At 46.8% G+C, this 15,378-nt stretch overlaps 2 non-coding genes and 1 pseudogene across 2 annotated transcripts; 2 read left to right on the top strand and 1 right to left on the bottom strand.

Annotated features, from left to right (window-relative positions):
• Positions 1-3,397: 3,397 nt before the first annotated feature.
• On the bottom strand, positions 3,398-3,517 carry LOC121878030 (annotated as a pseudogene).
• A 7,082-nt stretch (positions 3,518-10,599) lies between these two features.
• LOC121878029 lies at positions 10,600-10,762 on the top strand. Its single transcript, XR_006091087.1, has one exon. It is a non-coding gene; the product is annotated as a U1 spliceosomal RNA (small nuclear RNA).
• Positions 10,763-14,368: 3,606 nt separating this feature from the next.
• On the top strand, positions 14,369-14,484 carry LOC121878031. Its single transcript, XR_006091088.1, has one exon. It is a non-coding gene; the product is annotated as a U5 spliceosomal RNA (small nuclear RNA).
• The last annotated feature ends 894 nt before the right edge of the window (positions 14,485-15,378 follow it).

The raw sequence follows: 15,378 nt of genomic DNA, 5'->3' as shown, positions 1-15,378 counted from the left end.
AGTCCGTGCATTTTATTTTGATGTTGTCTCCTCCCTCTGCTATCCAGGAAACCCCCATTCGGCCTGAGGCACACCTGGCTCTAGACCATATGGTTTGGTGGTCTCCTCCTCGCGTTTGCATCTCTCCCTGTGTTAAGTACATGCATGCGTCGGTCATGCTTGGCTCCTGTCGTGTTCTCATTGTTGCCACTCGCCGGCATTCTTCTCTGGCTATTTCCCTGACGTCAGGATCCGGTGACGTGAGTAATTTATATGCGGTATCCACCAGGAAAATGTCAGAGTCTTCTGCCGCGAGTGGGACACCACACGCTCCAGCTTTACTGCTTCCGTACAAGTACTCACTCGACGCTCTTGACGGTAGATGTAGCGTGTGTTTAAGCATTGTCTTCATTTCGTTGTCCAGGTGTGCCCAGTCTGTTTTCCTCAGTTGCCAAGTTCTCATTGCATGCACTCCTGCCGGGAACATGAATGTCTTGACTGCATCTATTCTCTGCCACGGTGCTAGCTTGCTTGTCAGTATTTTGATCCCGAGTTGCATTAGTTCCTCTACTGTTTGGATGTTTGGCAGAAGATGGAACCCAACTGGTCGACCCAAGAAGAGCGTTGCTTCGCCATCGCTCTTCCATTGGATGGGCGTTTCTCCCACGTAGAACTGTGTCTGTCGCATTCCTCGAGGTCTTCGTCCAGACAGGTGCAATGATGAGCTTTTGCTAGGATTTAGGTCCAGTCCCATCCTACTGCATTGTTCTGTTGCTATGTAGAGGAGTTGCTGTAGATTATCTTGCTGTTTTGTAATGATGGTCATATCGTCTGCATATGCTAAGCATGGGTGCTTGTGTTGTTGGTTCAGTATCATTCCTTCGGCCGCGATTTTCCGCAACAGTGGTTCGACCGCTATATTGAACAGGAGACCACTTATTGGGCACCCCTGTTGCACACCGCATTGCACTGGTATCTCTTCTGTTTCTCCTTCCTTTGTTAGTATTCTTGTCGTCTTGCCACTGATGATGTCTCCTGCTACTGTTTCAAAATCCCATCCCACCCCTATACGGTTGAGCGCTCTTTTAATGAGGTCCAGTGACACTGAGCCAAATGCATTGGTCAAGTCGAGTGCTGCTATGCAGGTATCGCCATTGTTCCGTCGTGCATTGTCCATGTGATGTTGAAGTATGTAGTTGTGTTCTATCACCCCATCACTTGGCATGAATCCTTTCTGTGCAGCGCACAGTACCTCGTTGTCAACGAGCCACCTTCTGAGTCGTGTTGTGAGGCATCCCGTGTACACCTTGTATATTGTGCGGCTCAGTGTTATAGGCCTCCAATTTGCAACGACTTCTGGGTTACCACCTTTTTGGGGGACAAGTATTGTTCTGTATCGTTTCCAGGAGTCTGGTATTCTCTTGGCTCTGAGACACACGTTGAATATGGCTGCCATAACTCGGCAGCTTGTGTCAGCCTTTCTCCAGTTCTCATATGATATTCTGTCTTCACCTGGTGACGAATTCTCTGCTGCTGCTAGTTTTGTAAATACTTCCTTCTCTGTGAAGGGCTGCATTTCCATCTCTGGTCTGTCGTCTGGCGGTTCGGGAATGTGCTCCACGGTATTTAGGTCACAATCCTTTTCAACCATCATGTGTTGGAAGTGTTCCTCTATTCTCTCCTTGCTTATTTCACATCTTGCGCCGTTCCCTTCGGCAATTAGCCGTATTGCTAGGCGACGGTTGTATTTGTACAGCCTCTGGATCTGTTTGCAATCATTGACATCGGTGATTTTCCTGGTCGTGTTCTGTCCTTGAGAGATGTTTATCCTGTTTGCCGCTTGAATTGCTACCTCGATCTCAATCAGTACTTCTTCAAATCTTGCCCAGTCCGGGTTCCGCTGGATCTCATACACTGTGCCCAGAAACGGCTCCAGTATCCATGTCTCCTCAGCTTCATCTCGCTCTTCATTTGGTTCAGGAGTTATGCCAATCTGCTCCTGTATGTTGCCTTCACCACTTAGTGTTTGAGTTGCTTCACTTTGCGATAGTGGTGTAACGGATTCACTGAGATTACTTTGGCTTCCTTCATTTGTTTCTTGACTTTGCATTATCTGTTCCCCTGTTTGGGTACTGTCTCCACCATGTTGTTCATCGGGGCTTAGAGGTGACAGTGGCATTCTTGGCATGTGCAAGAGGGGTGTCAGGTCCCCTGGGTGCTGTGATTCCTCTCTTGGTGAGGGGTCATTTTGGAGCATCTGGCTCGGCGTTATCGACCTCAGTTGCGTTTCTTGATCGTCTGGGCTCAGCGGTGACACTGGTGTACTTCTCCCAGAGACGGGGCGTGGTGTCTCTGGTCCTTCCACTTCTCCATCCCTGGGTGGAGGGGTCCATCTGTGCCTTTCTCGTTGCCCTTGTGTTTCTCTTTGCTGCTGTTGCTCGTAATTCTGTGGCTGCTCCCTCTGCTCGTTTTCCCTATTTTCCCCAACTTCCTGTGAGGGCTGGGCGCTTGCTGGATTGCCTTCAGCCTGTTGGTTCCCCTGTCGTTGCTCCGCCTGACGTTGGTTGTCTCTCCTCCTCCACTGCCGTACATGTGTTGTTACCTTGTGGTTATTCAATCCTCTCTTTGTTGGGGCAGAGTAGGGGCAGTATTGCACGTCGCACTGGAAACGAAAATGGGGAACCCTTTGCTCCTCCCTCATCTGCCTGTTGAGGATGCACGTGTGATTGCTTGGCCGGATAGTCAGTACCAGATAGCACCCTGCACACATGTTCATATATTCGTTGATTTTCTTGTTGTGGGCTTCCTTTAGATGTCGGACTAGTGATTGCTTGCAGCCAGACCACCCCGATGACGCACATTCCCCTGGGCATCCCTGTGTCCTCTCTGTGCATTTGAAGGATGGTGGTGCAGGGAACCATATGGTCAGCATTCGGTTTCTTCTTTCCGGCTGTCGATCTCCTTCGTTTCTTCCCCTTGGCTCTTCGTCGTCCATCTTGCTTTACCCACACGAACACCCACACACACATGACAACCCCCTTACCAGGGTGTACCCGCACTATCACGGTATTCCTGGAGGATCGGCCGAGAGTTGTGTACCGACCTCCCTTTCGCCATCACAATCCCACTCGATCGCAAGGTGATGGTTTACCGGGGAGGGACTTTGGGACGAATACACTTCTATGAGTGCAGGTCCCTCAGCCAGTACGAAGTAAGGAAGTACAGAGAGGAGGGAATAGCCACGTGTAAGAAGCACCCACGTGGGGTCCCGTGAGACCAGGTTTGGGGCTTTGCAGGCACCCCCGGTATGTTTCCTCTCACTGCATGGTATTAGTAATAACCACAGCAATGGAGAAATACCGGGTTCCCTGCTCGCCATCTAAAACAACAAAGGAGTAACTCTGTTACTTTCACCCCCAGAAAGTCCAAATCTGTGCTCTGCCTTCTATGTAAAAAAGAACACTGATTATGTACTCTCCATTAAGCTGATAAGAACAGATACTACACTTTGATCTTAGCCAAAAGGCCGAGAAGCGATGACGATTGCTGTGTTGCAATCAAACCAATGCACATTACACAATAACCTTACTTTAGTTTTAAATTGGTGCAACAAGAATTTATCTCGAGTTCTGTTTGCAGATAAACAGTCAAACTCCTTATGCATCAACACTAGTAATCTATAATAACAAAAACCGTAATTATATTACCAATTATTATACTATTCTTTACACTTCATTGTTATATTACCATTTACAATTTTTAGTTTTCCTTAATCTTAAAAAAAAATCACTTTTGTTCGTTATTTCTTTCTTTCATTCTTTCTTTCTTTTTTCTTTATGAACATTATTGACCAGTGTTAGTGAAGGAAGAAACTGGCATGTTTGAGGGACAGACTGAAGGACGCATACCCTACACTGTACTTTCCCATGAAGAGATACGCCGGTTGCCAATGTTTTTTAACTATGATACCAACAATACACCCGCTGTTTTTGTTATTTTATTTTTTACATAGAAGCTGGAAAACTAATTTCCGTTGCATTATGAAAAGTATAAATTGCACTAAAAATGATAGTGCCTAAATGATTGAGACAATTACTTTATGAACCGTGTATGCCAACCTTCATGAAAAAATGAAGCTCCGCCCAGAGAAGTAGTTCCTGAAGTATTCAATTTCAATTTCAATTGTTTATTCCTTGATAGAGGAAGCGGTATCCTAGTGCTGTCACTAGGTACCCCTGTACAATGACACCAGAGTCATCTGGCAAGTGTGAAAAGTATATACAGTATAAATATTATAAAGGGGCTTACTAAAGCCTAAGGAAGGAAGGATGTTCCTTTAACACATAATTAATATTATTTACAAAATATCTGGCCAGTATTGGGAGGATCATCGTGTCTCCGTCAGGGGGTCGTGGAGTGGTGGTCCAGCAGGCGTCAGGGAAGCGTTGTGTGTGGGGACATCTTAGGAGGTAGTGGATAAGGGTGCGGCTGTCGGGTCTTCTGCATAACGCACAAGAGCGTTGCTCAGGGGATGTGGGGATACCAATCTCCCAAGCAAAGTCATACCCGATGATGATACGGGCAGCAATCACGTCCCCCTTCCGCGACCCTTTCCCGTAGACGTACGAGAAGTCAGGAAGTTTACGGAGGACATCGTACCATGTGGGCGGGGAGTCCAGGGGGATGGCTGCTTCCCGAGCTTCTCTCTGTTTGCGGCGGATTTGGGTCCTAATCTGTAAGAGTGTTCGAGGAACAACGTAGTCAGGTGTGGCCTTGTTGCAGCCAGTCTTGGCAAGGTCATCTGCTGCCTCATTCCCCAAGATACCGACATGACTGGGTATCCATAGGAATGTCACAGGGCGGCCTGCATCCTGAAGTGTGGATGTTAACCCTCGTATTCGGAGGATGAGGTCCTTATTTTCCCCAGATCCAAATGCGATCCTGTCGAGAGCAGACCTGGAATCGCAGCAGACAAGCAAGGGGCAGAAACCATCTGCTTCTGCCTCAGCGAGAAGGGCAGCAAGGAGGGCTATTAGTTCAGCCTGAGTGGAGGATGCCCCGTCAGAAACTCTGAGAGACAGTTTGATAGGCTCAGGGGCATGAGGACGGGAGATGTAGACACCAGCCCCGGCCCTACCTGTAGCGGGGTCAACAGAACCATCAGTGTAGAGGACGACCCTACCTGGGGACCAGTGAGCGATCCTGGAGAGGTGGTATTTGCAGAGAATAACAGGGTTCACCTGGGATTTCGGGAGTGGTCCACCGAGGGCAATCACTTCAGGTTGAAAATCCAGCCAGGGAGAAGGAGACGAACCAACAGCAGGGGTGACAACAATATCAGGCAGGAGGTCATGTTCCTGAAGGGCTCGGATGAGTGACCCTCGCCACTGTCTTCTAGATGGAGGTCGGTCTCGAACAGCAGTAGTCAAGTTGGTTTGGACATAGTTGCCCCTAGGATCCCGTAGAATGGAAACGGCAGTTTTTAGGTAAAACTCCTGGACACGATCCTGTAAGGGGGAAAGACCAAGTTCGGTATATAGAGAAGTAGAGCGTGTCCACTGAGGAGCCCCAAGGATGATACGAGCAGCTTTCCTCTGGATAACTTCGAGACGGTTGACAGCAGTCCGACTAATGTTGACGAGGGCAGGGGCGGCGTAGTCGACACAGGAACGGACAAAAGACTTGTACATGGTGAGAAGTACAGGGATGCTGGCACCAAGGGAACCCCTGCACATGGTAGAGAGGGGAGCGAGACGCCGAAAACATATGTCTCGAAGATAGCGGACTTCAGGGATCTGACAACGTGTGCGAGTTACATATACACCCAGGTATTTTGTCTCATTAACCCAGTCCAAGGGCGTTCCTGATAAGAAAAGGGGTGGAGGTACAACACGACCGTGCCACATGGCTTTTGTTTTCGCAGTTGAAAGAAGGAAACCAAGTGAATCACACTCTTTGGAGACCAGATCAAGGGCTTTCTGCATGCTGAGGTAGTCAGGGGCTTGGAGGAGGACATCGTCGGCATATCCTGAGTGGACAACTTCTGTCGGCCACGGGAGTGATGCAATGGAGTGCATGAGAGTGTTAAACAAAGTGGGACTCAGGACTCCACCTTGAGGGGTGCCGAGGTTCATTTCTTGAACAGGAGACATAGAGCCTTCAACGCGAACCCGGGCCTGACGTCCAGTGAGGTAAGAGGCGATCCATTGTAGAAGTCTCCCTTTAACACCTAACCGTGCAAGTTCAGCTAAAATGAGGGCAGGCTGAGCCGTATCAAAGGCTCCTTTGATATCAAGGAAGACGGAGACGCGGGCAGTCTGATTGCAATAAAAGGAAGCAATGGAGTGTGCTGTGCTGCGATGTTGAATGAAACCATTGAGGGAGTTGTGGAAGCCGCCTATGGTGTGAAGAAGGCGACGATGGAGTATCCTCTCCATCATCTTGCAAACACAGGAGGTAAGACTAATGGGTCGATATTTCCCAGGATCTCCTGGCTTAGGGATGGGGATAATAGTGGCATTTTTCCAGTTGGACGGGAGAACCCCATGTTCATAAGACATATTGTAGAGAGCAAGCAAGGGGCCGTTAGGAATATTAGTACAGGCGTTGAGGACGGAGTAGGTTATCTGATCATCCCCAGGAGAGGTGTCTTTTCTAGAGCGACGAGCACTGTCAAGCTCGAACTGTGTGATGGGATGATCAGTGGGGGCAGGGGAGGCAAGAGCAGCACGAACAACAGGCTCAGACGCATCGATGCGGGCCTGCACTGCCTCCTGCATTGGATCTGGAAGTGCCTCAGGGGAGGAAGCTCGTGCCCAGTCCTCCATTAAAGAGCAGGCAAGGGAGGCGGGGTCAGGGTGGGGAGGAGGCCTCCGTCGAGTACCCCGTATAGCATTAATCCGATTCCATACATAAGAGGGTGACGACTGGAACGATAGAGACCCCGTGAAGGATAGCCAGTCCGCCTCACGTATCCGACGGCGCTCCTGAGCTGCAAAGGAGCACCAATTTTTGAAGTCTTCCCAGTCCTCTGGAGACCGAGACCTCCGTATGGCAGAGTGGAGATCACGGGTTACCTGCCGGAGATGTCTCATGGCAGGGATACGATACCAGTAGTTGGTGGCACTTCTGGGGTGACGGGGAGGGCGTGGAGGGGTAGCGCGATTGACAGAGTCATACACGGCATCAACAAATCAGCGCTGTAAGAGTCAAGGGACTGGGGGACAACATAGGAATCCGCCCAGGTAGAAAGGTATTGGGTAAAGGAAGGAACAGCATCTTGTGTGAGACGAAGGCGAGGGGATCGATAAGGAGTTGATGTCGGGGCAGAGAAGGAGAGCCTGAGATGGGTAGTAACGGCAAGATGGTCACTATACAGAGCAGGCTCGGTGCAGACGGTAGGATGAAAGGAAGTATTACCGTTCAATAGTAAGCCAACATCAAGGAAACTATGGGGGAGGCGAGTAGGATCGTCAGGACAAAGAAAGCGAACATCATCATCCCCATTAAGAAACTGTGAGAGATGTGATCCATTAAGGGTACATGGAGTGGGATGATCCGGAGTAAGAGTGGGATGGCGGGCATTAAAGTCGCCAAGAACAATAGTGGGAACCCCATCATGGAGGTCGTGAAGAACCTGGGGGTCCAGAGAATCACTCTTGAAATGAACATTGACTACACGAAGGGTCCGGCCACCAAGAGTAAGGGAGACAGAAAGTAATTCAGACGGGGGTCCATGTGAGTCAGGTGAAGGGAGACGAACAGATGGAATGGTGTTACGCACAAGGGTGAGGAGGCCACGAGCCTGCCCACGGTACCGAGGCAGGGTGTAAACAGAATAGCCAGAGAGGCGGAGTGGAGTAACATCGTCTGTGATGGTTTCCTGAAGTAGAGCAACATCTACTTGATGGGAGAGCACAAACTGGGCGAGGTCTGTCCGGCGAGGTCTAAGTCCCTGGATGTTCCATTGTAAGAAGAGGAGGGAATGGCCTCCGGTGTGAGATGAGTCGGAGGGGCTAGACAGGGCTCCAGAGGAGGTACCAAATTCTGTTGAGAGAAATGGAGAGGGAGGAGTGGGAGAGCGAGGGATGGATCCTCCATCTCGGGAGATGGAAGGAGGCGGGTCATCAGGGCTTGCAAAGTGCGCCCCTGTTGGGTCAGGGTGTCCAGAATGAGTTGTTGTTGCTTCTGCAATGTCGCAATTGTTTTCACAAACAAGTCGAGTTGGGCTGAGAGAAGGTTGATTTGCTTGGAGTGGCGATCCAGACGGAGAGTGATTGTTTCCATAGAACCAACTTGGTGTACCTGTGCATGAGCTGGAGGTGGCGGCGAGGATTGCCGAGGGCCCGACTGGGCATGTGGTGGTGGTAGCGACGGAGAGGGGCGGTGAGGGTTCAGTTGAGTAAGAGGTGGTGGTGCTGGTGAGAGACAGCGGGGGTCCGGGTGGGCAGGAGATGGTGGTGACTGTGTGGCAGGGCCGGCAACGACCTTGTTCCAAGAACGGTAGGGAGAGGGAGGGAGGGGAGAAAGGATGGGTGGTAGGGGTGATGGAGGGGTGGTAGAGGAGAGGAGATCAATGGGAAATCCTTGGTGGATGGAAGAGGCGGTGGTGGATAGGATTGAGGTTTGGTTGACAGGGGCTTCGTCAGAGACGAGGGCGGTGGTACAAGGTAAGTTTTCCCCGGGCGAGTGCCAGGACGCTGTGGGCAATTGGCATTCCAGGCGTGGTGACTGCCATGGCAATTGACGCACCGTGGAATAACTGGGATTTTGTTCTGAATTTTCGATTTGCATTCCACTGTGTCGTGATGACCTGCACAGAAACCGCAGGCGACCATCCTCGTGCACTCCCAGGTGCGGTGTTTCCACGATTGGCAACGACCACAGATTTTCGGGGTTCCGATAAATCGGTCGAGAGGACAGTTGTGAATTGGTCCTACATTCACCTTCCGGGGGAGGGGGCCCACCCACCAGCCGATGAGTTCGTTGGATGGACGTTTGGAGACCGGGTTGATGCGGCGCTCCATGTCCAGTAGTTGTGGGAGAAGAGGGTTAAGATCGTCGATAGGGATCTCCCAGGGTACGTGGCGAACCATTACCTTGGTACGACGAGTTTCTGGGGTGATGATGGTGAACTTCAGCATCACCTCCCCCTGGGGAGCAGGAAAGCCCACCTGAGTGAGCAGGCGTACCGTCTCGTCCATTTGTGTGGTGACTATCACGGCTGTGGGACCTCGGCGGAGGCGAAGTGTTGAGTCCTGAAGTGGAGAGCAGTGACGGAAGAACCAGGTCGTCCGTGTGTTCAGAGGCAAGTCCCGAGGGAAGGCGAGACGACGAAGGCGCGACGGGGCAGGGAGACAAAGGGAATCCCCTATGTCCATCGTCGGCGGAGGGTCGGTCATTGAGCCACATGTAGGCTCACTTGGGGACCCTGATGACAGGAGTCCACCCTCTACAGCCCCAGAAGGGGTGCAAGGGGGAGCCGTGTCCCCTGCTGGAGACCCTGACTTCTGAGGTTTCTGCTTCTTCTTTGACGTGTCTTCAAGAAGAAAGTCGTCAGCATCACTGTCACCTACTGCCGCCGTTTCCAACGAACGGGAGCGTTTAACGGCGGGCATAGGACACGTTGGCAACACTGCAGTCAGGTGGAGTGGTAATGACGTCACACTATCACACTGCGCATGCGCAAACTTGAAAACTTTGCTCAGAGGGATCGGGTGGTAGGACCAGATGTTTTATCCCCAAAAAATGACAAAGTCCAAAAGTATCAAAAAAATATATGCCACTGTGCTGATAACTGGGTCTTACTGTAGTTGTCTACACAGGCTGGGATTGGTAGACTCTCTGAATTCGTCAGAAATACGAATTTTAAGGAGCAGTCTCTTACAGCCTTTGTTGACACTACGCACGCATGCGCGTTTCCTCCTGAAGTATTTGTAAAATGCTTACACAAGTATAAATATTTATTGCATATAATTGTAGAAAATTTGGAATTGTATCAATTTCTAGTTTGGTTATTAGTCAATTTTCCAATAAAATGATTCTGGGCTATATTGATCTCATTACTATGCCAAATAAAGTATTTCCACAATGTTCAGTTTTATATTAGGAGGGATAGCCCTCACTGGATAGCAAGTTCCTCATAATTAATAGATAAAGTACATAAGCAATATCCCAAACGACTTAATTGTGAGAGGAAGAAACTTCAGCATCAATTTGCTACAGAAGAAAACTTGGCTTACCTCTATACAAATTTATCCTGGCAAATCAATCTAAAGTTGATGGTTGAGATACTATTAATTACTTTATTTTGGATCTAATGGGAAATCATATTGAATTAGACACAAGAAAAACGCGAAAAAATTATCAATAGTTAAAATTTTCTAACCCCGTATGTTTGTGTTTTGATGGAAATGAATAGTTTATAAAGCCAAACTTGTTTATTTCCATCATATGCCTCTCACTTTTAATGTGACAATTTTTATTTTAGCATATTACGAATGATATAAAAAGTTATCATATAATTGGTTTATAAATTTAAATAAATAACATAAGAGAGATGGTTCAGCACAATGATAGTCAGTCAAGTTTGGTTAGGGTTTAGGATGAACAATTCAGGGCATACTTACCTGGCACAGGAGATACCGTGATCACGAAGGCGGTTTTCCCAGGGCGAGGCTCACCATTGCACTCCGGTGATGCTGACCCTTGCGATTAACCCAAATGTGGTTAACTCGAGTGCGCAATTTTTGTTAGCGAGGGACTGTGTTCGCGCTATCCCCCTTACACAATTCATAAGGGATTACATAAGAAATATAAGGTACAACGGCGTATTTTTACAGCTTAACAAGGTCTCTGTTAATAAATAGTACTTGATTGATGCTTAAGGTCAGCAAAGAATTTTTTTTCTACGCTACTTTTATATGATTTATATTTTGACAATTACGTGTGAATGAAAGATTTTCAAACTCTCTAATTGATGCCTAGTAACTCATAATACTGAAAGAAGTTGGGTTTTTTTTAATAGTCTGTATCACACTCGACAGTCACTCACTGTCACAGCAATGAAAGAAATCTATCATGATCTTGTTTACCAACACCTGATACACTGGTTACTGCACAAAAGAGAGTTGTACGGACAATGACCTACTTGAAAAAAAAAACAGATCACACAAATAAAAAATTAGCTATATTGAAAATTTTTAAATTCGAAGATGTTAACACCTACTGCTGTGCCCCTTTGTTTACAAATCTATCAATCACTTTTCATTCGCCTCTACCGCCGTGGACTTCCCCGAGTGTTGATGTTGTCGTCCACACCTTCCCTGGTCGTAAATCCACCCAACTGCGGTATATGCTCAAACTTAACTGCCTTGAGCAGATTAATGATGTCGCCTCCTCTCTTAAGACCTCCCACCCTCCTATCCTCGTCTACTGTGATGGGTCTGTTACCACGCTGGGCAGGCTGGGGCAGCTGTGTGGATTCCTGAGCGCCAGGCCTGCAGGAAAATCAGGGTCCACGACTGGGCCTCCTCCACTGATGCTGAAAGCATAGCCATCCTCGCGGGCATTCATGAGGTGGCGACCTACTGTATGCTCGCACTGAACGCTGGAACCTCCTTATAATCAGTGACAGCACTTCGGCGCTAGCGAGGCTCAAATTAGCCTCCCCCTCCTCCCCTGCCGCCCAACACACCCTAGCCGCCGTCGCCGGGCTAGAACAAACTGATGACATCCGTGTCAAGTTTATTTAGATCCCGTCACTTATAGGAATAACTGCCTGTGACACTGTAGGTCGGCTTGCCAAAGAAGCTACACAAGAAGATATTGAAGCCGCTCTCGCCCTCTCCTTGAGTCATCTCAAATCTCGCATACACGCCACACAACGAGAGGCATTCGATGAAAATTGGACACACCTGAAGCAACGGGGTAGCGTCACACTATGCCACTATGACGCTGTAACCAGTGACGACAACCGCCACTACAAAGAGTATCAATCCCTGACTCGATCTCAACAGATTATGTACATGAGACTGCACCTAGGGTACAGGTACCTATGGGAGTACATTGGCAACCCTGAGCCTGGCCGCACTGTTTGTAAACTTTGTGGCCAACCCGACTCTCACACCCTCTCTCACTACATCCTCACGTGCCCTATGACCACCTCCTACAGGTCCCTAGCTGTTACCAACACCTCTTCCCTCCCTGACCAGATATCCCTCCTCCTAGTGACAGGCCTGGCACTTGACATTATTAGGGACCTGCCACGCTTTGCCATAAACAGATTAAATGTACCGGGAACTTTCCCCCCACGCACTCATCATTCTCTCACTTTATGTAACTTGACAAAACCTATGACCCTTCAGGCTTTTACCCCCTTAATGCACGAGTCATAAAGGCAAGTATGAACTTTGCATACTTCCCAGATGGGCGCTGTAAATGCTTCTGCGCTTCACCTTGCACAGGATGTAAGGGGGTGCCCAATAAACTATCCCCCTCGGGGGCAAATCTGAATCTATCAATCACTTGCTTGACAATAATTATTTCCAGTTCCGGTATAATCAGAGATACAACTTAAGGCACCCAGAGCTACTCCTCCATAAAATATCACGGTGTGAAGGTGTGGAACAACTTACCCCCACACATCCGAGCAAAGCCTACGCTCCCTTCCTTTAAATCATCTCTTAAAAAAAATCTATTGTCTAAGTATTAATATTTCTTGTAACACCTACTATATTTACAGTACCTGCTTTTATTGTACCATCAAAACCGTTTTATCGGAAATTATCATGAAAATAGATAAGTAATTACCATTGCAATAAACATAATTGCCAACGAGACATAATCATGTTCTGTCCTCTTGTTCAACCTTATTACTGTACAACCCAATTGTAGTTGGGTAGGAGACGCTAATTTTCAGCAAATCAGCTCAGCTGGGGCGCCTGTGGGTAGAGCTGTACCGCTCTTGCCTCGCAAGCCAGTTGTCACGGGTTCGATTCCCGGGTCGGTGGAAATTTGTTCAGACACACTTGCCAGCTTCCCTTGGTCCTTGTTCACCTGGCAGCAAAGTAGGTACCTGCTATAAATCGAAAGTTGCGAATTCGTATTCAGGGAAAGTTGTTTGAGCTTCCAATAACTTGCTTTGACATAAACCACTGACTCTTCAGGCTTCTACGCCCTTGACTCTTCAGGCTTCTACGCCCTTAACTCATGAGACATATTCCTCCTACACCGTCTTCCACCTTCTTGAGCCAATGGCTCTCTTCTCTCCATCCCATCATCATCATCAACCATGAACTTAGCATGCTTCCCTGTTGGGCGCTGTAAACGCTTCTGCGCTTCACCTTAAACATGGATGTAAGGGGGTGTCCAATAAAAAAAACAAAAAAAAACAGCTCAGCGGCACCTTTCGCGTCACACTTAGAGGTCACGGTGATTGGCTAAGATGTAGGCACATAGGCAGGCTCTTTTTGGTGTAATATGCCTCTATAATGGCTTTTTGGCAGGAATATTGTCTAAACTAGATTCTCATAGATTTTCTCTAAAACATGACAATTTACATGGCACTGTTACAGAAGCATTTTTTTCCTATGTTTTTTTGTTTTTTTTTACGTTATCAAACTTGACTTGAAGCCTGTAGATAAGGATGAAGGGCTAATATTTGTTGCTGGGTTTTTGTTGGAAGTACTTTGGAAGTATTGGGGCGGGGGGGGAGGGGGTTAGGTGGACGTAAATGAGGGGAAAGTTTGAAGGAAATTAGGAGAGTTAAAGTATCCGGGCTCAACTAGACATGCTGTATTTTAAAATTCTTTATTGATCTTTTATACTAATAATTTAAGTTGTAGCTCGCTAGCTTTTGACTTTTCTTCTCGTTCATGTTTTGATATAACAGTAGATAGTATTTCAAGCGCTATAATAATTATTTAATGTTTTTTTTTTTTTTTTTTTTTTAAGATTTATTGGACTGCTACTCCTGCGGACCTGAAGTTACCAGTTTCATACAGGCGTAATAGTGGTAGGTAGACATGAGAGACCGGTGGTTATCACCATTGAAATAACTTATATTACATAAGAATAAAAGCATTTCTATAATCAAGATCCAGGTTTATTTTCATTATATTAGATTACTATTAATTATGACTAAACGGTTGCACAATGAGGGCCATATTATAAAACAGAACATTTATGAACTAAGTTATGCCATTAAGTAATACCACTTTTGACTGCCAATCACGGTAGTCTTAAATGTTACGAAGGACTTGTAAATCTTATTTTAAAACTCTTCTAGACACTGGACAATAAAACCTTTAATGTCTTTCTTGGCTGGAACTACAACTCCATGTATGTTCTAAGTTAATGTTTGTTGGGGTCTTGAACAACTTTGCGACCATAGCTCTGGTTTCCCTTCAGAACGCATAAATCTTTCGCCTTTTACTAAAGATTTCCGTGGGGGGGAACAACTCAATGAGTCTTAATTAATTTTTTCTTAGCCCATTCACATGGGCTCACAAAACTAATTCAAATTAGCTGAAAAGAATCATACAATGTCGTAATCAAGTGTATGTGATCTAATGTAGTAAAAAAAAAAAAAATCTATTCACATATACAACGTCCTGGATGGAACAATTATCCCGACTATTACGTATCTAAATCAGGTTGGGAGAATACAGATCTGTCATAAAATTAATTTCATGCACTTATTAAAAATTGCTCTAGACATCAAACAAACCAAGGGTACCTAGGGACAGCACTAGGATCCCGCTTCCTCTATCAAGAAATAAAAAATATTGAAATTGAATTGAAATCTGTAAACCTTTTGAGTTCCCTACTTGAAATATTTGTTCTCTAACCACTTCGGGAGAACGGAGTCCTCCGGAGAGACTCAGGTATTCCAAAATACCGCACAGGGTGTTCATGAAATTTGAATTGGTGAGAGAACACCCTTACTTTGCGTCAACTTAGAGATGTCTGATTACAGATGAAGCGTTCAAGATCCTTTGTGACTGATGTTGAAAGCTTTTATTGTATTTACTGTTAGTGAAATTGTCAATATAAGTCAGGGTAGAATCTACTTTAAGAATGAGGTATCATTGACGTCATCCCTAGAGATGCCAGTAATTGTTAACTGTGGCTGAAGTCACCCCCTTTTCATATATGAACATCACAGAATCTGATGTTCATGGTGAAATTGTTGTAAGGGTGTTAATTAAGAAATTAATTAATTATCCTGAAGGGGACTCTCACGCCACGTATCTCTGAAAATCTAACGGGTGTAACCTAATACTACTTGTCTAACGCTCCGGAACGTTCACCAGGGACTGCCATCTTGAACCTTGAAATCAATTTAATTCTGGTCTTCGATAGCTCAGTCACAGCGAAGTTTGAAAAAAGGATCTTAGG

The sequence above is a fragment of the Homarus americanus genome, unplaced genomic scaffold, assembly GCF_018991925.1.
Source record: "Homarus americanus isolate GMGI-L3 unplaced genomic scaffold, GMGI_Hamer_2.0 scaffold37729, whole genome shotgun sequence".
NCBI classification, from domain to species: domain Eukaryota; kingdom Metazoa; phylum Arthropoda; class Malacostraca; order Decapoda; family Nephropidae; genus Homarus; species Homarus americanus.
The sequence above is the reverse complement of the archived record's forward strand: the minus strand, read 5'-3'. Positions and strand labels throughout refer to the sequence as shown.